The sequence below is a fragment of the Stegostoma tigrinum genome, chromosome 28 (assembly GCF_030684315.1).
Source record: "Stegostoma tigrinum isolate sSteTig4 chromosome 28, sSteTig4.hap1, whole genome shotgun sequence".
NCBI lineage: Eukaryota > Metazoa > Chordata > Chondrichthyes > Orectolobiformes > Stegostomatidae > Stegostoma > Stegostoma tigrinum.
Genome location: NC_081381.1, coordinates 5,762,350 through 5,782,304, shown reverse-complemented (window position 1 = coordinate 5,782,304; position 19,955 = coordinate 5,762,350).

Below are 19,955 nucleotides of genomic sequence, written 5' to 3'. Positions count from 1 at the left end.
GATGGGCTGAAACAGAGGGGCTGAAACAGAGGGGCTGAAACAGAGGGCGAGAAACAGAGGGTGAGAAACAGAGGGCGAGAAACAGAGGGGCTGAAACAGTGGAGCTGAAACAGAGGGGCTGAAACAGAAGGGCTGAAACAGAGGGGCTGAAACAGAGGGGCTGAAACAGAGGGCGAGAAACAGAGGGCGAGAAACTGAGGGCGAGAAAGAGTGGGGCTAAAACAGAGGGGCTGAAACAGAGGGGGTGAAACAGAGGGGCTGAAACAGAGGGGCTGAAACAGAGGGCGAGAAACAGAGGGGCTGAAACAGAGGGGCTGAAACAGAGGGGCTGAAACAGAGGGCGAGAAACAGAGGGCGAGAAACAGAGGGCGAGAAACAGAGGGCGAGAAACAGAGTGGCTGGAACAGAGGGGCTGAAACAGAGAGGCTGAAACAGAGGGGCCGAAACAGAGGGGGTTTAACAGAGGGGCTGAAACAGAGGGCGAGAAACAGAGCGCGAGAAACAGAGGGCGAGAAACAGAGGGGCTGAAACAGAGGGCGAGAAACACAGGGCGAGAAACTGAGGGCGAGAAAGAGTGGGGCTAAAACAGAGGGGCTGAAACAGAGGGGGTGAAACAGAGGGGCTGAAACAGAGGGGCTGAAACAGAGGGGCTGAAACAGAGGGCGAGAAACAGAGGGCGAGAAACAGAGGGCGAGAAACAGAGGGCGAGAAACAGAGTGGCTGGAACAGAGGGGCTGAAAGAGAGGGGCTGAAACAGAGGGGCCGAAACAGAGGGGGTTTATCAGAGGGGCTGAAACAGAGGGCGAGAAACAGAGCGCGAGAAACAGAGGGCGAGAAACAGAGAGCGAGAAACAGAGGGCGAGAAACAGAGGACGAGAAACAGAGGGGCTGAAACAGAGGGGCTGAAACAGAGGGGATGAAACAGAGGGGCTGAAACAGAGGGCGAGAAACAGAGGGCGAGAAACAGAGGGGCTGAAACAGAGGGGCTGAAACAGAGGGGCTGAAACAGAGGGGCTGAAACAGTGGGCGAGAAACAGAGGGGCTGAAACAGAGGGGCTGAAACACAGGGCGAGAAACAGAGGGGCTGAAACAGAGGGGCTGAAACAGAGGGGCTGAAACAGAGGGGCTGAAACAGAGGGCGAGAAACAGAGGGGCTGAAACAGTGGGAGAGAAACAGAGGGGCTGAAACAGAGGGCGAGAAACAGAGAGCGAGAAACAGAGGGCGAGAAACAGAGGGGCTGAAACAGAGTGGCTTTAAAAGAGGGGCTGAAACAGAGGGGCTGAAACAGAGGGGCTGAAACAGAGGGGCTGAAACAGAGGGCGAGAAACAGAGGGCGAGAAACAGAGGGGCTGAAACAGAGGGCGAGAAACAGAGGGGCTTAAACAGTGGGGATGAAACAGAGGGGCTGAATCAGAGGGGCTGAAACAGAGGGGCTGAATCAGAGTGGCTGAAACAGAGTGCGAGAAACAGAGGGCGAGAAACAGAGTGCGAGAAACAGAGGGGCTGAAACAGAGGGGCTGAAACAGCGGGGCTGAAACAGAGGGCGAGAAACAGAGGGGCTGAAACAGAGGGGCTGAAACAGAGCGGCTCAAACAGAGGGGCTGAAAGATAGGGGCTGAAACAGAGGGCGAGAAACAGAGGGGCTGAAACAGATGGGCTGAAACAGAGGGGCTGAAACAGAGGGGCTGAAACAGAGGGCGAGAAACAGAGGGTGAGAAACAGAGGGCGAGAAACAGAGGGGCTGAAACAGTGGAGCTGAAACAGAGGGGCTGAAATAGAGGGGCTGAAACAGGGGCTGAAAGAGACGGGCTGAAACAGAGTGCGAGAAACAGAGGGCGAGAAACAGAAGGGCTGAAACAGAGGGGCTGAAACAGAGGGGCTGAAACAGACGGGCTGAAACAGGGGCTGAAACAGAGGGCGAGAAACAGAGGGGCTGAAACAGAGGGGCTGAAACAGAGGACGAGAAACAGAGGGGCTGAAACAGTGGAGCTGAAACAGAGGGGCTGAAACAGAGGGGCTGAAACAGGGGCTGTAAGAGACGGGCTGAAACAAAGTGCGAGAAACAGAGGGCGAGAAACAGAAGGGCTGAAACAGAGGGGCTGAAACAGAGGGGCTGGAACAGAGGGGCTGAAACAGGGGCTGAAACAGAGGGCGAGAAACAGAGGGGCTGAAACAGAGGGGCTGAAACAGAGGACGAGAAACAGAGGGGCTGAAACAGAGGGGCTGAAACAGAGGGGCTGAAACAGAGGGCGAGAAACAGAGGGGCTGAAACAGAGGGCGTGAAACAGAGGGCGAGAAACAGAGGGGCTGAAACAGAGGGGCTGAAACAGAGGGGCTGAAACAGAGTGGCTGAAACAGAGGGCGAGAAACAAAGGGGCTGAAACAGAGGGGCTGAAACAGAGTGGCTGAAACAGAGGGTCTGAAACAGAGGGCGAGAAACAGAGGGCGAGAAACAGAGGGCGAGAAACAGAGGGGCTGAAACAGAGGGGATGAAACAGAGGGGCTGAAACAGAGGGCGAGAAACAGAGGGCGAGAAACAGAGGGCGAGAAACAGAGAGCGAGAAACAGAGGGCGAGAAACAGAGGGGCTGAAACAGAGGGGCTGAAACAGTGGAGCTGAAACAGAGCGGCTGAAACAGAGGGGCTGAAACAGAGGGCGACAAACAGAGGGGCTGAAACAGAGGGGCTGAAACAGAGGGGCTGAAACAGAGGGCGACAAACACAGGGCGAGAAACTGAGGGCGAGAAAGAGTGGGGCTAAAACAGAGGGGCGAGAAACAGAGGGGGTGAAACAGAGGGTCTGAAACACAGGGGCTGAAACAGAGGGCGAGAAACAGAGGGGCTGAAACAGAGGGGCTGAAACAGAGGGGCTGAAACAGAGGGGCTGAAACAGAGGGCGAGAAACAGAGGGCGAGAAACAGAGGGCGAGAAACAGAGGGCGAGAAACAGAGTGGCTGAAACAGAGGGGCTGAAACAGAGGGGCTGAAACAGAGGGGCTGAAACAGAGGCCGAGAAACAGAGGGGCTGAAACAGAGGCTGAGAAACAGAGTGGCTGAAACAGAGGGGCTGAAACAGAGGACGAGAAACAGAGGGGTTTAAACAGTGGGGCTGAAACAGAGGGGGTGAAACAGAGAGGCTGAAACAGAGGGGCTGAATCAGAGTGGCTGAAACAGAGGGCGAGAAACAGAGGGCTAGAAACAGAGTGCGAGAAACACACGGGCTGAAACAGAGGGGCTGAAACATCAGTGCTGAAACAGAGGGCGAGAAACAGAGTGCGAGAAACAGAGGGGCTGAAACAGAGGGGCTGAAACAGAGGGGCTGAAACAGAGGGCGAGAAACAGAGGGCGAGAAACAGAGGGGCTGAAACAGAGGGGCTGAAACAGAGTGGCTGAAACAGAGGGTCTGAAACAGAGGGGCTGAAACAGAGGGGCTGAAACAGAGGGCGAGAAACAGATGGCGAGAAACAGAGGGGCTGAAACAGAGGGGCTGAAACAGAGGGCGAGTAACAGAGGGTCTGAAACAGAGGGGCTGAAACAGAGGGGCTGAAACAGAGGGCGAGAAACACAAAGGCTGAAACAGTGGGCGAGAAACAGAGGGGCTGAAACAGAGGGCGAGTAACAGAGAGCGAGAAACAGAGGGCGAGAAACAGAAGGGCTGAAACAGAGGGGCTGAAAGAGAGGAGCTGAAAAAGAGGGGCTGAAACAGAGGGGCTGAAACAGAGGGGCTGAATCAGAGGGGCTGAAACAGAGGGCGAGGAACAGAGGGCGAGAATCAGAGGGGCTGAAACAGAGGGCGAGAAACAGAGGGGCTTAAACAGTGGGCTTGAAACAGAGGGGCTGAAACAGAGGGGCTGAAACAGAGGGGCTGAATCAGAGTGGCTGAAACAGAGGGCGAGAAACAGAGGGCGAGAAACAGAGTGCGAGAAACAGAGGGGCTGAAACAGAGGGGCTGAAACAGCGGGGCTGAAACAGAGGGCGAGAAACAGACGGGCAGAAACAGAGGGGCAGAAACAGAGGGGCTGAAACAGAGGGGCTGAAACAGAGGGGCTGAAAGATAGGGGCAGAAACACAGGGCGAGAAACAGAGGGGCTGAAACAGATGGGCTGAAACAGAGGGGCTGAAACAGAGGGGCTGAAACAGAGGGCGAGAAACAGAGGGTGAGAAACAGAGGGCGAGAAACAGAGGGGCTGAAACAGTGGAGCTGAAACAGAGGGGCTGAAACAGAAGGGCTGAAACAGAGGGGCTGAAACAGAGGGGCTGAAACAGAGGGCGAGAAACACAGGGCGAGAAACTGAGGGCGAGAAAGAGTGGGGCTAAAACAGAGGGGCTGAAACAGAGGGGGTGAAACAGAGGAGATGAAACAGAGGGGCTGAAACAGAGGGCGAGAAACAGAGGGGCTGAAACAGAGGGGCTGAAACAGAGGGGCTGAAACAGAGGGCGAGAAACAGAGGGCGAGAAACAGAGGGCGAGAAACAGAGGGCGAGAAACAGAGTGGCTGGAACAGAGGGGCTGAAACAGAGGGGCTGAAACAGAGGGGCCGAAACAGAGGGGGTTTAACAGACGGGCTGAAACAGGGGGCGAGAAACAGAGCGCGAGAAACAGAGGGCGAGAAACAGAGAGCGAGAAACAGAGGGCGAGAAACAGAGGACGAGAAACAGAGGGGCTGAAACAGAGGGGCTGAAACAGAGGGGATGAAACAGAGGGGCTGAAACAGAGGGCGAGAAACAGAGGGCGAGAAACAGCGGGGCTAAAACAGAGGGGCTGAAACAGAGGGGCTGAAACAGAGGGGCTGAAACATAGGGGCAGAAACAGTGGGCGAGAAACAGAGGGGCTGAAACAGAGGGGCTGAAACAGAGGGCGAGAAACAGAGGGGCTGAAACAGAGGGGCTGAAACAGAGGGGCTGAAACAGAGGGGCTGAAACAGAGGGCGAGAAACAGAGGGGCTGAAACAGTGGGAGAGAAACAGAGGGGCTGAAACAGAGGGCGAGAAACAGAGAGCGAGAAACAGAGGGCGAGAAACAGAGGGGCTGAAACAGAGGGGCTGAAACAGAGTGGCTTTAAAAGAGGGGCTGAAAGAGAGGGGCTGAAACAGAGGGGCTGAAACAGAGGGGCTGAAACAGAGGGCGAGAAACAGAGGGCGAGAAACAGAGGGGCTGAAACAGAGGGCGAGAAACAGAGGGGCTTAAACAGTGGGGATGAAACAGAGGGGCTGAATCAGAGGGGCTGAAACAGAGGGGCTGAATCAGAGTGGCTGAAACAGAGTGCGAGAAACAGAGGGCGAGAAACAGAGTGCGAGAAACAGAGGGGCTGAAACAGAGGGGCTGAAACAGCGGGGCTGAAACAGAGGGCGAGAAACAGAGAGCGAGAAACAGAGGGGCTGAAACAGAGCGGCTCAAACAGAGGGGCTGAAAGATAGGGGCTGAAACAGAGTGCGAGAAACAGAGGGGCTGAAACAGATGGGCTGAAACAGAGGGGCTGAAACAGAGGGGCTGAAACAGAGGGCGAGAAACAGAGGGGCAGAAACAGAGGGCGAGAAACAGAGGGGCTGAAACAGTGGAGCTGAAACAGAGGGGCTGAAACAGAGGGGCTGAAACAGGGGCTGAAAGAGACGGGCTGAAACAGAGTGCGAGAAACAGAGGGCGAGAAACAGAAGGGCTGAAACAGAGGGGCTGAAACAGAGGGGCTGAAACAGAGGGGCTGAAACAGGGGCTGAAACAGAGGGCGAGAAACAGAGGGGCTGAAACAGAGGGGCTGAAACAGAGGACGAGAAACAGAGGGGCTGAAACAGTGGAGCTGAAACAGAGGGGCTGAAACAGAGGGGCTGAAACAGGGGCTGTAAAAGACGGGCTGAAACAGAGTGCGAGAAACAGAGGGCGAGAAACAGAAGGGCTGAAACAGAGGGGCTGAAACAGAGGGGCTGAAACAGAGGGGCTGAAACAGGGGCTGAAACAGAGGGCGAGAAACAGAGGGGCTGAAACAGAGGGGCTGAAACAGAGGACGAGAAACAGAGGGGCTGAAACAGAGGGGCTGAAACAGAGGGGCTGAAACAGAGGGCGAGAAACAGAGGGGCTGAAACAGAGGGCGTGAAACAGAGGGCGAGAAACAGAGGGGCTGAAACAGAGGGGCTGAAACAGAGGGGCTGAAACAGAGGGTCTGAAACAGAGGGCGAGAAACAAAGGGGCTGAAACAGAGGGTCTGAAACAGAGTGGCTGAAACAGAGGGTCTGAAACAGAGGGCGAGAAACAGAGGGCGAGAAACAGAGGGCGAGAAACAGAGGGGCTGAAACAGAGGGGATGAAACAGAGGGGCTGAAACAGAGGGCGAGAAACAGAGGGCGAGAAACAGAGGGCGAGAAACAGAGAGCGAGAAACAGAGGGCGAGAAACAGAGGGGCTGAAACAGAGGGGCTGAAACAGTGGAGCTGAAACAGAGCGGCTGAAACAGAGGGGCTGAAACAGAGGGCGACAAACAGAGGGGCTGAAACAGAGGGGCTGAAACAGAGGGGCTGAAACAGAGGGCGACAAACACAGGGCGAGAAACTGAGGGCGAGAAAGAGTGGGGCTAAAACAGAGGGGCGAGAAACAGAGGGGGTGAAACAGAGGGTCTGAAACACAGGGGCTGAAACAGAGGGCGAGAAACAGAGGGGCTGAAACAGAGGGGCTGAAACAGAGGGGCTGAAACAGAGGGGCTGAAACAGAGGGCGAGAAACAGAGGGCGAGAAACAGAGGGCGAGAAACAGAGGGCGAGAAACAGAGTGGCTGAAACAGAGGGGCTGAAACAGAGGGACTGAAACAGAGGGGCTGAAACAGAGGGCGAGAAACAGAGGGGCTGAAACAGAGGCTGAGAAACAGAGTGGCTGAAACAGAGGGGCTGAAACAGAGGACGAGAAACAGAGGGGTTTAAACAGTGGGGCTGAAACAGAGGGGCTGAATCAGAGTGGCTGAAACAGAGGGCGAGAAACAGAGGGCTAGAAACAGAGTGCGAGAAACACACGGGCTGAAACAGAGGGGCTGAAACGGCAGTGCTGAAACAGAGGGCGAGAAACAGAGGGGCTGAAACAGAGGGTCGAAACAGAGGGCGAGAAACAGAGGGGCTGAAACAGAGGGCGAGAAGCAGAGGGCGAGAAACAGAGGGCGAGAAACAGAGAGGGAGAAACAAAGGGCGAGAAACAGAGGGCGAGAAACAGAGGGCGAGAAACAGAGGGGCTGAAACAGAGGGGCTGAAACAGAGGGGCTGAAACAGAGGGGCTGAAACAGAGGGCGAGAAACAGAGGGCGAGAAACAGAGGGCGAGAAACAGAGGGGCTGAAACAGCGGGGCTGAAACAGAGGGGCTGAAACAGAGGGGCTGAAAGAGAGGGGCTGAAACAGAGGGCGAGAAACAGAGGGCGAGAAACAGAGGGCGAGAAACAGAGGGGCTGAAACAGAGGGGCAGAAACAGAGGGGCTGAAACAGAGGGGCTGAAACAGAGGGCGAGAAACAGAGAGGCTGAAACAGACGGGCTGAAACAGAGGACGAGAAACAGAGGGGCTGAAACAGAGGGGCTGAAACAGAGGGGCTGAAACAGAGGGCGAGAAACAGAGGGGCTGAAACAGTGGGCGAGAAACAGAGGGGCTGAAACAGAGGGCGAGAAACAGAGCGAGAAACAGAGGGCGAGAAACAGATGGGCTGAAACAGAGGGGATGAAACAGAGGGGCTGAAAAAGAGGGGCTGAAACAGAGGGCGAGAAACAGAGGGGCTGAAACAGAGGGTCGAAACAGAGGGCGAGAAACAGAGGGGCAGAAACAGAGGGCGAGAAACAGAGGGCGAGAAACAGAGGGGCTGAAACAGAGGGCGAGAAACAGAGGGCGAGAAACAGAGGGCGAGAAACAGAGAGGGATAAACAAAGGGCGAGAAACAGAGGGCGAGATACAGAGGGCGAGAAACAGAGGGGCTGAAACAGAGGGGCTGAAACAGAGGGGCTGAAAGAGAGGGGCTGAAACAGAGGGCGAGAAACAGAGGGCGAGAAACAGAGGGCGAGAAACAGAGGGGCTGAAACAGAGGGGCAGAAACAGATGGGCTGAAACAGAGGGGCTGAAACAGAGGGCGAGAAACAGAGAGGCTGAAACAGACGGGCTGAAACAGAGGACGAGAAACAGAGGGGCTGAAACAGAGGGGCTGAAACAGAGGGGCTGAAACAGAGGGCGAGAAACAGAGGGGCTGAAACAGTGGGCGAGAAACAGAGGGGCTGAAACAGAGGGCGAGAAACAGAGCGAGAAACAGAGGGCGAGAAACAGATGGGCTGAAACAGAGGGGCTGAAACAGAGGGGCTGAAAAAGAGGGGCTGAAACAGAGGGGCTGAAACAGAGGGGCTGAAACAGAGGGGCTGAAACAGAGGGCGAGAAACTGAGGGCGAGAAACAGAGGGGCTGAAACAGAGGGCGAGAAACAGAGGGGCCTAAACAGTGGGGCTGAAACAGAGGGGCTGAAACAGATGGGCTGAAACAGAGGGGCTGAATCAGATGGGCTGAAACAGAGGGCGAGAAACAGAGGGCGAGAAACAGAGTGCGACTAACTGAGGGGATGAATCAGAGGGGCTGAAACAGAGGGGCTGAAACAGAGGGCGAGAAACAGAGGGCGAGAAACAGAGGGGCTGAAACAGAGGGGCTGAAACAGAGGGGCTGAAACAGAGGGCGAGAAACAGAGGGCGAGAAACAGAGGGGCTGAAACAGAGGGGCTGAAACAGAGTGGCTGAAACAGAGGGGCTGAATCAGATGGGCTGAAACAGAGGGCGAGAAACAGAGGGCGAGAAACAGAGTGCGACTAACTGAGGGGATGAAACAGAGGGGCTGAAACAGAGGGGCTGAAACAGAGGGCGAGAAGCAGAGGGCGAGAAACAGAGGGCGAGAAACAGAGAGGGAGAAACAAAGGGCGAGAAACAGTGGGCGAGAAACAGAGGGCGAGAAACAGAGGGGCTGAAACAGAGGGGCTGAAACAGAGGGGCTGAAACAGAGGGGCTGAAAGAGAGGGGCTGAAACAGAGGGCGAGAAACAGAGGGCGAGAAACAGAGGGCGAGAAACAGAGGGGCTGAAACAGAGGGGCAGAAACAGAGGGGCTGAAACAGAGGGGCTGAAACAGAGGGCGAGAAACAGAGGGCGAGAAACAGAGGGCGAGAAACAGAGGGGCTGAAACAGAGGGGCTGAAACAGAGGGGCTGAAACAGAGGGGCTGAAAGAGAGGGGCTGAAACAGAGGGCGAGAAACAGAGGGCGAGAAACAGAGGGCGAGAAACAGAGGGGCTGAAACAGAGGGGCAGAAACAGAGGGGCTGAAACAGAGGGGCAGAAACAGAGGGCGAGAAACAGAGAGGCTGAAACAGACGGGCTGAAACAGAGGACGAGAAATAGAGGGGCTGAAACAGAGGGGCTGAAACAGAGGGGCTGAAACAGAGGGCGAGAAACAGAGGGGCTGAAACAGTGGGCGAGAAACAGAGGGGCTGAAACAGAGGGCGAGAAACAGAGGGCGAGAAACAGAGTGCGACTAACTGAGGGGATGAAACAGAGGGGCTGAAACAGAGGGGCTGAAACAGAGGGCGAGAAACAGAGGGCGAGAAACAGAGGGGCTGAAACAGAGGGGCTGAAACAGAGGGGCTGAAACAGAGGGCGAGAAACAGAGGGCGAGAAACAGAGGGGCTGAAACAGAGGGGCTGAAACAGAGTGGCTGAAACAGAGGGGCTGAATCAGATGGGCTGAAACAGAGGGCGAGAAACAGAGGGCGAGAAACAGAGTGCGACTAACTGAGGGGATGAAACAGAGGGGCTGAAACAGAGGGGCTGAAACAGAGGGCGAGAAACAGAGGGCGAGAAACAGAGGGGCTGAAACAGAGGGGCTGAAACAGAGGGGCTGAAACAGAGGGCGAGAAACAGAGGGCGAGAAACAGAGGGGCTGAAACAGAGGGGCTGAAACAGAGTGGCTGAAACAGAGGGTCTGAAACAGAGGGGCTGAAACAGAGGGGCTGAAACAGAGGGCGAGAAACAGAGGGCGAGAAACAGAGGGCGAGAAGGAGTGGGGCTGAAACAGAGGGGCTGAAACAGAGGGGCTGAAACAGAGGGGCTGAAACAGAGGGCGAGAAACAAAGGGGCTGAAACAGAGGGGCTGAAACAGAGTGGCTGAAACAGAGGGGCTGAAACAGAGGGCGAGAAACAGAGGGCGAGAAACAGAGGGCGAGAAACAGAGGGGCTGAAACAGAGGGGATGAAACAGAGGGGCTGAAACAGAGGGCGAGAAACAGAGGGCGAGAAACAGAGGGCGAGAAACAGAGAGCGAGAAACAGAGGGCGAGAAACAGAGGGGCTGAAACAGAGGGGCTGAAACAGTGGAGCTGAAACAGAGCGGCTGAAACAGAGGGGCTGAAACAGAGGGCGACAAACAGAGGGGCTGAAACAGAGGGGCTGAAACAGAGGGGCTGAAACAGAGGGCGACAAACACAGGGCGAGAAACTGAGGGCGAGAAAGAGTGGGGCTAAAACAGAGGGGCGAGAATCAGAGGGGGTGAAACAGAGGGTCTGAAACACAGGGGCTGAAACAGAGGGCGAGAAACAGAGGGGCTGAAACAGAGGGGCTGAAACAGAGGGGCTGAAACAGAGGGGCTGAAACAGAGGGCGAGAAACAGAGGGCGAGAAACAGAGGGCGAGAAACAGAGGGCGAGAAACAGAGTGGCTGAAACAGAGGGGCTGAAACAGAGGGGCTGAAACAGAGGTGCTGAAACACAGGGCGAGAAACAGAGTGGCTGAAACAGAGGCTGAGTAACAGAGTGGCTGAAACAGAGGGGCTGAAACAGAGGACGAGAAACAGAGGGGTTTAAACAGTGGGGCTGAAACAGAGGGGGTGAAACAGAGTGGCTGAAACAGAGGGGCTGAATCAGAGTGGCTGAAACAGAGGGCGAGAAACAGAGGGCTAGAAACAGAGTGCGAGAAACAGAGGGGCTGAAACAGAGGGGCTGAAACAGCAGTGCTGAAACAGAGGGCGAGAAACAGAGGGGCTGAAACAGAGGGTCGAAACAGAGGGCGAGAAACAGAGGGGCTGAAACAGAGGGCGAGAAACAGAGAGGGAGAAACAAAGGGCGAGAAACAGAGGGCGAGAAACAGAGGGCGAGAAACAGTGGGGCTGAAACAGAGGCGCTGAAACAGAGGGACTGAAACAGAGGGGCTGAAAGAGAGGGGCTGAAACAGAGCGCGAGAAACAGAGGGCGAGAAACAGAGGGGCTGAAACAGAGGGGCAGAAACAGAGGGGCTGAAACAGAGGGGCTGAAACAGAGGGCGAGAAACAGAGAGGCTGAAACAGACGGGCTGAAACAGAGGACGAGAAACAGAGGGGCTGAAACAGAGGGGCTGAAACAGAGGGGCTGAAACAGAGGGCGAGAAACAGAGGGGCTGAAACAGTGGGCGAGAAACAGAGGGGGAGAAACAGAGCGAGAAACAGAGGGCGAGAAAGAGATGGGATGAAACAGATTAGCTGAAACAGAGGGGCTGAAAAAGAGGGGCTGAAACAGAGGGGCTGAAACAGAGGGACTGAAACAGAGGGGCTGAAACAGAGGGCGAGAAACTGAGGGCGAGAAACAGAGGGGCTGAAACAGACGGCGAGAAACAGAGGGGCTTAAACAGTGGGGCTGAAACAGAGGGGCTGAAACAGATGGGCTGAAACAGAGGGGCTGAATCAGATGGGCTGAAACAGAGGGCGAGAAACAGAGTGCGACTAACTGAGGGGATGAAACAGAGGGGCTGAAACAGAGGGGCTGAAACTGAGGGCGAGAAACAGAGGGCGAGAAACAGAGGGGCTGAAACAGAGGGGCTGAAACAGAGGGGCTGAAACAGAGGGCGAGAAACAGAGGGCGAGAAACAGAGGGGCTGAAACAGAGGGGCTGAAACAGAGTGGCTGAAACAGAGTGTCTGAAACAGAGGGGCTGAAACAGAGGGGCTGAAACAGAGGGCGAGAAACAGAGGGCGAGAAACAGAGGGGCTGAAACAGAGGGGCTGAAACAGAGGGCGAGTAACAGAGGGTCTGAAACAGAGGGGCTGAAACAGAGGGGCTGAAACAGAGGGCGAGAAACACAAGGGCTGAAACAGTGGGCGAGAAACAGAGGGGCTGAAACAGAGGGCGAGAAACAGAGAGCGAGAAACAGAGGGCGAGAAACAGAAGGGCTGAAACAGAGGGGCTGAAAGAGAGGAGCTGAAAAAGAGGGGCTGAAACAGAGGGGCTGAAACAGAGGGGCTGAATCAGAGGGGCTGAAACAGAGGGCGAGGAACAGAGGGCGAGAATCAGAGGGGCTGAAACAGAGGGCGAGAAACAGAGGGGCTTAAACAGTGGGGTTGAAAGAGAGGGGCTGAAACAGAGGGGCTGAAACAGAGGTGCTGAATCAGAGTGGCTGAAACAGAGGGCGATTAACAGAGGGCGAGAAACAGAGTGCGAGAAACAGAGGGGCTGAAACAGAGGGGCTGAAACAGCGGGGCTGAAACAGAGGGCGAGAAACAGAGGGGCAGAAACAGAGGGGCAGAAACAGAGGGGCTGAAACAGAGGGGCTGAAACAGAGGGGCTGAAAGATAGGGGCTGAAACACAGGGCGAGAAACAGAGGGGCTGAAACAGATGGGCTGAAACAGAGGGGCTGAAACAGAGGGGCTGAAACAGAGGGCGAGAAACAGAGGGTGAGAAACAGAGGGCGAGAAACAGAGGGGCTGAAACAGTGGAGCTGAAACAGAGGGGCTGAAACAGAAGGGCTGAAACAGAGGGGCTGAAACAGAGGGGCTGAAACAGAGGGCGAGAAACACAGGGCGAGAAACTGAGGGCGAGAAAGAGTGGGGCTAAAACAGAGGGGCTGAAACAGAGGGGGTGAAACAGAGGGGCTGAAACAGAGGGGCTGAAACAGAGGGCGAGAAACAGAGGGGCTGAAACAGAGGGGCTGAAACAGAGGGGCTGAAACAGAGGGCGAGAAACAGAGGGCGAGAAACAGAGGGCGAGAAACAGAGGGCGAGAAACAGAGTGGCTGTAACAGAGGGGCTGAAACAGAGGGGCTGAAACAGAGGGGCCGAAACAGAGGGGGTTTAACAGAGGGGCTGAAACAGAGGGCGAGAAACAGAGCGCGAGAAACAGAGGGCGAGAAACAGAGAGCGAGAAACAGAGGGCGAGAAACAGAGGACGAGAAACAGAGGGGCTGAAACAGAGGGGCTGAAACAGAGGGGATGAAACAGAGGGGCTGAAACAGAGGGCGAGAAACAGAGGGCGAGAAACAGAGGGGCTGAAACAGAGGGGCTGAAACAGAGGGGCTGAAACAGAGGGGCTGAAACAGAGGGGCTGAAACAGTGGGCGAGAAACAGAGGGGCTGAAACAGAGGGGCTGAAACAGAGGGCGAGAAACAGAGGGGCTGAAACAGAGGGGCTGAAACAGAGGGGCTGAAACAGAGGGGCTGAAACAGAGGGCGAGAAACAGAGGGGCTGAAACAGTGGGAGAGAAACAGAGGGGCTGAAACAGAGGGCGAGAAAAAGAGAGCGAGAAACAGAGGGCGAGAAACAGAGGGGCTGAAACAGAGGGGCTGAAACAGAGTGGATTAAAAGAGGGGCTGAAACAGAGGGGCTGAAACAGAGGGGCTGAAACAGAGGGGCTGAAACAGAGGGCGAGAAACAGAGGGCGAGAAACAGAGGGGCTGAAACAGAGGGCGAGAAACAGAGGGGCTTAAACAGTGGGGATGAAACAGAGGGGCTGAATCAGAGGGGCTGAAACAGAGGGGCTGAATCAGAGTGGCTGAAACAGAGTGCGAGAAACAGAGGGCGAGAAACAGAGTGCGAGAAACAGAGGGGCTGAAACAGAGGGGCTGAAACAGCGGGGCTGAAACAGAGGGCGAGAAACAGAGGGGCTGAAACAGAGGGGCTGAAACAGAGCGGCTCAAACAGAGGGGCTGAAAGATAGGGGCTGAAACAGAGGGCGAGAAACAGAGGGGCTGAAACAGATGGGCTGATACAGAGGGGCTGAAACAGAGGGGCTGAAACAGAGGGCGAGAAACAGAGGGTGAGAAACAGAGGGCGAGAAACAGAGGGGCTGAAACAGTGGAGCTGAAACAGAGGGGCTGAAACAGAGGGGCTGAAACAGGGGCTGAAAGAGACGGGCTGAATTAGAGTGCGAGAAACAGAGGGCGAGAAACAGAAGGGCTGAAACAGAGGGGCTGAAACAGAGGGGCTGAAACAGAGGGGCTGAAACAGGGGCTGAAACAGAGGGCGAGAAACAGAGGGGCTGAAACAGAGGGGCTGAAACAGAGGACGAGAAACAGAGGGGCTGAAACAGTGGAGCTGAAACAGAGGGGCTGAAACAGAGGGGCTGAAACAGGGGCTCTAAGAGACGGGCTGAAACAGAGTGCGAGAAACAGAGGGCGAGAAACAGAAGGGCTGAAACAGAGGGGCTGAAACAGAGGGGCTGAAACAGAGGGGCTGAAACAGGGGCTGAAACAGAGGGCGAGAAACAGAGGGGCTGAAACAGAGGGGCTGAAACAGAGGACGAGAAACAGAGGGGCTGAAACAGAGGGGCTGAAACAGAGGGGCTGAAACAGAGGGCGAGAAACAGAGGGGCTGAAACAGAGGGCGAGAAACAGAGGGCGAGAAACAGAGGGGCTGAAACAGAGGGGCTGAAACAGAGGGGCTGAAACAGAGGGGCTGAAACAGAGGGCGAGAAACAAAGGGGCTGAAACAGAGGGGCTGAAACAGAGTGGCTGAAACAGAGGGTCTGAAACAGAGGGCGAGAAACAGAGGGCGAGAAACAGAGGGCGAGAAACAGAGGGGCTGAAACAGAGCGGCTGAAACAGAGGGGCTGAAACAGAGGGCGAGAAACAGAGGGCGAGAAACAGAGGGCGAGAAACAGAGAGCGAGAAACAGAGGGCGAGAAACAGAGGGGCTGAAACAGAGGGGCTGAAACAGTGGAGCTGAAACAGAGCGGCTGAAACAGAGGGGCTGAAACAGAGGGCGACAAACAGAGGGGCTGAAACAGAGGGGCTGAAACAGAGGGGCTGAAACAGAGGGCGAGAAACAGAGGGGCTGAAACAGAGGGGCTGAAACAGAGGGGCTGAAACAGAGGGGCTGAAACAGAGGGCGAGAAACAGAGGGCGAGAAACAGAGGGCGAGAAACAGAGGGCGAGAAAGAGTGGGGCTAAAACAGAGGGGCGAGAAACAGAGGGGGTGAAACAGAGGGTCAGAAACACAGGGGCTGAAACAGAGGGCGAGAAACAGAGGGGCTGAAACAGAGGGGCTGAAACAGAGGGGCTGAAACAGAGGGGCAGAAACAGAGGGCGAGAAACAGAGGGCGAGAAACAGAGGGCGAGAAACAGAGGGCGAGAAACAGAGTGGCTGAAACAGAGGGGCTGAAACAGAGGGGCTGAAACAGAGGGGCTGAAACAGAGGGCGAGAAACAGAGGGGCTGAAACAGAGGCTGAGAAACAGAGTGGCTGAAACAGAGGGGCTGAAACAGAGGACGAGAAACAGAGGGGTTTAAACAGTGGGGCTGAAACAGAGGGGGTGAAACAGAGAGGCTGAAACAGAGGGGCTGAATCAGAGTGGCTGAAACAGAGGGCGAGAAACAGAGGGCTAGAAACAGAGTGCGAGAAACAGACGGGCTGAAACAGAGGGGCTGAAACAGCAGTGCTGAAACAGAGGGCGAGAAACAGAGGGGCTGAAACAGAGGGTCGAAACAGAGGGGCTGAAACAGAGGGGCTGAAACAGAGGGGCTGAAACAGAGGGGCTGAAAGAGAGGGGCTGAAACAGAGGGCGAGAAACAGAGGGCGAGAAACAGAGGGCGAGAAACAGAGGGCGAGAAACAGAGAGGGATAAACAAAGGGCGAGAAACAGAGGGCGAGAAACAGAGGGCGAGAAACAGAGGGGCTGAAACAGAGGGGCTGAAACAGAGGGGCTGAAACAGAGGGGCTGAAAGAGAGGGGCTGAAACAGAGGGCGAGAAACAGAGGGCGAGAAACAGAGGGCGAGAAACAGAGGGGCTGAAACAGAGGGGCAGAAACAGAGGGCGAGAAACAGAGGGCGAGAAACAGAGGGCGAGAAACAGAGGGCGAGAAAGAGTGGGGCTAAAACAGAGGGGCGAGAAACAGAGGGGGTGAAACAGAGGGGCTGAAACAGAGGGGCTGAAACAGAGGGCGAGAAACAGAGGGGCTGAAACAGAGGGGCTGAAACAGAGGGGCTGAAACAGAGGGGCAGAAACAGAGGGCGAGAAACAGAGGGCGAGAAACAGAGGGCGAGAAACAGAGGGCGAGAAACAGAGTGGCTGAAACAGAGGGGCTGAAACAGAGGGGCTGAAACAGAGGGGCTGAAACAGAGGGCGAGAAACAGAGGGGCTGAAACAGAGGCTGAGAAACAGAGTGGCTGAAACAGAGGGGCTGAAACAGAGGACGAGAAACAGAGGGGTTTAAACAGTGGGGCTGAAACAGAGGGGGTGAAACAGAGAGGCTGAAACAGAGGGGCTGAATCAGAGTGGCTGAAACAGAGGGCGAGAAACAGAGGGCTAGAAACAGAGTGCGAGAAACAGACGGGCTGAAACAGAGGGGCTGAAACAGCAGTGCTGAAACAGAGGGCGAGAAACAGAGGGGCTGAAACAGAGGGTCGAAACAGAGGGGCTGAAACAGAGGGGCTGAAACAGAGGGGCTGAAACAGAGGGGCTGAAAGAGAGGGGCTGAAACAGAGGGCGAGAAACAGAGGGCGAGAAACAGAGGGCGAGAAACAGAGGGCGAGAAACAGAGAGGGATAAACAAAGGGCGAGAAACAGAGGGCGAGAAACAGAGGGCGAGAAACAGAGGGGCTGAAACAGAGGGGCTGAAACAGAGGGGCTGAAACAGAGGGGCTGAAAGAGAGGGGCTGAAACAGAGGGCGAGAAACAGAGGGCGAGAAACAGAGGGCGAGAAACAGAGGGGCTGAAACAGAGGGGCCGAAACAGATGGGCTGAAACAGAGGGGCTGAAACAGAGGGCGAGAAACAGAGAGGCTGAAACAGACGGGCTGAAACAGAGGACGAGAAACAGAGGGGCTGAAACAGAGGGGCTGAAACAGAGGGGCTGAAACAGAGGGCGAGAAACAGAGGGGCTGAAACAGTGGGCGAGAAACAGAGGGGCTGAAACAGAGGGCGAGAAACAGAGCGAGAAACAGAGGGCGAGAAACAGATGGGCTGAAACAGAGGGGCTGAAACAGAGGGGCTGAAAAAGAGGGGCTGAAACAGAGGGGCTGAAACAGAGGGGCTGAAACAGAGGGGCTGAAACAGAGGGCGAGAAACTGAGGGCGAGAAACAGAGGGGCTGAAACAGAGAGCGAGAAACAGAGGGGCTTAAACAGTGGGGCTGAAACAGAGGGGCTGAAACAGATGGGCTGAAACAGAGGGGCTGAATCAGATGGGCTGAAACAGAGGGCGAGAAACAGAGGGCGAGAAACCGAGTGCGACTAACTGAGGGGATGAAACAGAGGGGCTGAAACAGAGGGGCTGAAACAGAGGGCGAGAAACAGAGGGCGAGAAACAGAGGGGCTGAAACAGAGGGGCTGAAACAGAGGGGCTGAAACAGAGGGCGAAAAACAGAGGGCGAGAAACAGAGGGGCTGAAACAGAGGGGCTGAAACAGAGGGGCTGAAACAGAGGGGCTGAATCAGATGGGCTGAAACAGAGGGCGAGAAACAGAGGGCGAGAAACAGAGTGCGACTAACTGAGGGGATGAAACAGAGGGGCTGAAACAGAGGGGCTGAAACAGAGGGCGAGAAACAGAGGGCGAGAAACAGAGGGGCTGAAACAGAGGGGCTGAAACAGAGGGGCTGAAACAGAGGGCGAGAAACAGAGGGCGAGAAACAGAGGGGCTGAAACAGAGGGGCTGAAACAGAGTGGCTGAAACAGAGGGTCTGAAACAGAGGGGCTGAAACAGAGGGGCTGAAACAGAGGGCGAGAAACAGAGGGCGAGAAACAGAGGGCGAGAAGGAGTGGGGCTGAAACAGAGGGGCTGAAACAGAGGGGCTGAAACAGAGGGGCTGAAACAGAGGGCGAGAAACAAAGGGGCTGAAACAGAGGGGCTGAAACAGAGTGGCTGAAACAGAGGGGCTGAAACAGAGGGCGAGAAACAGAGGGCGAGAAACAGAGGGCGAGAAACAGAGGGGCTGAAACAGAGGGGATGAAACAGAGGGGCTGAAACAGAGGGCGAGAAACAGAGGGCGAGAAACAGAGGGCGAGAAACAGAGAGCGAGAAACAGAGGGCGAGAAACAGAGGGGCTGAAACAGAGGGGCTGAAACAGTGGAGCTGAAACAGAGCGGCTGAAACAGAGGGGCTGAAACAGAGGGCGACAAACAGAGGGGCTGAAACAGAGGGGCTGAAACAGAGGGGCTGAAACAGAGGGCGACAAACACAGGGCGAGAAACTGAGGGCGAGAAAGAGTGGGGCTAAAACAGAGGGGCGAGAAACAGAGGGGGTGAAACAGAGGGTCTGAAACACAGGGGCTGAAACAGAGGGCGAGAAACAGAGGGGCTGAAACAGAGGGGCTGAAACAGAGGGGCTGAAACAGAGGGGCTGAAACAGAGGGCGAGAAACAGAGGGCGAGAAACAGAGGGCGAGAAACAGAGGGCGAGAAACAGAGTGGCTGAAACAGAGGGGCTGAAACAGAGGGGCTGAAACATAGGGGCTGAAACAGAGGGCGAGAAACAGAGGGGCTGAAACAGAGGCTGAGTAACAGAGTGGCTGAAACAGAGGGGCTGAAACAGAGGACGAGAAACAGAGGGGTTTAAACAGTGGGGCTGAAACAGAGGGGGTGAAACAGAGGGGCTGAAACAGAGGGGCTGAATCAGAGTGGCTGAAACAGAGGGCGAGAAACAGAGGGCTAGAAACAGAGTGCGAGAAACAGAGGGGCTGAAACAGAGGGGCTGAAACAGCAGTGCTGAAACAGAGGGCGAGAAACAGAGGGGCTGAAACAGAGGGTCGAAACAGAGGGCGAGAAACAGAGGGGCTGAAACAGAGGGCGAGAAACAAAGGGCGAGAAACAGAGGGCGAGAAACAGAGAGGGAGAAACAAAGGGCGTGAAACAGAGGGCGAGAAACAGAGGGCGAGAAACAGAGGGGCTGAAACAGAGGGGCTGAAACAGAGGGGCTGATACAGAGGGGCTGAAAGAGAGGGGCTGAAACAGAGGGCGAGAAACAGAGGGCGAGAAACAGAGGGCGAGAAACAGAGGGGCTGAAACAGAGGGGCAGAAACACATGGGCTGAAACAGTGGGGCTGAAACAGAGGGCGAGAAACAGAGAGGCTGAAACAGACGGGCTGAAACAGAGGACGAGAAACAGAGGGGCTGAAACAGAGGGGCTGAAACAGAGGGGCTGAAACAGAGGGCGAGAAACAGAGGGGCTGAAACAGTGGGCGAGAAACAGAGGGGCTGAAACAGAGGGCGAGAAACAGAGCGAGAAACAGAGGGCGAGAAACAGATGGGCTGAAACAGAGGGGCTGAAACAGAGGGGCTGAAAAAGAGGGGCTGAAACAGAGGGGCTGAAACAGAGGGGCTGAAACAGAGGGGCTGAAACAGAGGGCGCGAAACTGAGGGCGAGAAACAGAGGGGCTGAAACAGAGGGCGAGAAACAGAGGGGCTTAAACAGTGGGGCTGAAACAGAGGGACTGAAACAGATGGGCTGAAACAGAGGGGCTGAATCAGATGGGCTGAAACAGAGGGCGAGAAACAGAGGGCGAGAAACAGAGTGCGACTAACTGAGGGGATGAAACAGAGGGGCTGAAACAGAGGGGCTGAAACAGAGGGCGAGAAACAGAGGGCGAGAAACAGAGGGGCTGAAACAGAGGGGCTGAAACAGAGGGGCTGAAACAGAGGGCGTGAAACAGAGGGCGAGAAACAGAGGGGCTGAAACAGAGGGGCTGAAACAGAGTGGCTGAAACAGAGGGGCTGAATCAGATGGGCTGAAACAGAGGGCGAGAAACAGAGGGCGAGAAA